General features: G+C 46.2%; 1 non-coding gene across 1 annotated transcript; it reads right to left on the bottom strand.

Annotated features, from left to right (window-relative positions):
- Positions 1-1,335: 1,335 nt before the first annotated feature.
- LOC115030290 lies at positions 1,336-1,428 on the bottom strand. Its single transcript, XR_003835877.1, has one exon. It is a non-coding gene; the product is annotated as a small nucleolar RNA SNORD116 (small nucleolar RNA).
- Between the last annotated feature and the right edge of the window lie 246 nt (positions 1,429-1,674).

The raw sequence follows: 1,674 nt of genomic DNA, 5'->3' as shown, positions 1-1,674 counted from the left end.
CTCTCCCTCTCTCATCTTTTACCTGGAGACTTTTCCTGGCCCCTGGAAGCTAGTACCTATTTCTGTCCACCCGTACAGTGCTCATTTTTTCTGTTGAGAAGACTTCCTCCTATCTCAAGAGTTTGCTTTTGGCCAACCACCCTGGGTTGATCTCTTCTTGGGAAAACTTCTCAGACCATACTGCACAGCTTCCCACACTGAAGCTTGAAAATCCCATTGTGCTGAACTATCCCAGGCCAGGATGCCACGTGACTCAAGTCATCTTAGTGTATCAAATTCACTCTGCATCCAAGAACTATTTTCCTCCTTGACCTTTCGCATGAGCATGGGTCTAGACTGGATTTACAAAACACCATGTGCCCCATTGAAACCACCTTCCTATGCACATTAGCAACTTTTCTTTCCAGAGTATTCATGCAAACACGTCAAAAAGAAAGGCCCCATTTCACCTTATTCTCTAATTTAGAGGGTCTCTCAACAAGATGTTTCGTCTAAGGCTTTGGATGCAAGAAATGTTCCTAGACTTTCCCTTTGAAATTGCCAAGCAGGCTGGAAAGAACGTCCGAATATTCCAAGGATATTCCTTCACCAACATCCAAACAACATTCCCTACCCAAGAGGTGATTCCTACAATCGTTCTTTCATCACATCCTTTGAGACATAGGTCGGCACATCTCATGCTTCCACTGTGTCCATCAAAGTGCTATCAGTCCTGGTACACAGGTAAGTGTGTAAATGTGGTGCAATCAGACCCATGAAGTGCTGTCAACACATCCAATGCTTAGCCTCTTCTCTATTTCCTCGTCCATTGCCCGGGAATCTTACAACCTGCCAGGGATCCAAAAGCCTCTTTTCAATACCTGAACAGACCACAGTCACACAGTCTCAGTTACATGCTACTGGGTCAAGCTACACTCTACCTGCAGCCTGCATTCTATTGACTCTCTAAAACAATGCAACAGGGTTAAAATTCATATCAGTGCGTCTGAGAAGCCTGAATCCACTGCCAGATATTACCATATGAATAGCCAAACTTTGGTGCCACTGTCAATGCTACTTTTGCCTCACAGTCTACTTTCCACAATGGCTGGGGCCCTGTCTTTGGACCTAGCAAGACTACCTACTGAGTGTCTGCCAAGCATCTCCTCAACAGCAAAGTGTTCAATCCACCTGAGATTTAGGAACTGCTGTGTCCAACTCATTGGTTTTTGACAGAAGAGCGCAAGCCCACACCTGTCTCTGCAGATTCTGGATAGAGCCCGAAGAAGTCAAGAACAATGGACTAGATGGGCAGCCAGTGCCTGACACCCATAGAACCTGGGACACCCAGATTCTGGACCACAGTCCAGATGATAGATGTGGTACAGAATTTTCACTTTTTTTGTTCAGATTTCCAAGGAATGTTTGATAAGGAATCATCATAGATCCAAGCACATTGGATTGCATTGCACAAAGTGGTTCCAGTACTCTGGAGTGCTCTGGCTTTGGAAGAGCAAGGGACTGCGAGACATTGCCCATCCACTGCCAGGGAACATTGGGCCAAAACTCCAACCTCGGAGAAACCAGAGGCCCTAAGCATGCTCCATATCCCGAAGGGACTGGACATACAGATGGCAGCAGTTCCCTGCTCCTACAAGACCAGGGCACCTAGAATTCATGCAGCAATTCCCATGT

The sequence above is a fragment of the Mus caroli genome, unplaced genomic scaffold (assembly GCF_900094665.2).
Source record: "Mus caroli unplaced genomic scaffold, CAROLI_EIJ_v1.1 scaffold_26106_1, whole genome shotgun sequence".
NCBI lineage: Eukaryota > Metazoa > Chordata > Mammalia > Rodentia > Muridae > Mus > Mus caroli.
The sequence above is the reverse complement of the archived record's forward strand: the minus strand, read 5'-3'. Positions and strand labels throughout refer to the sequence as shown.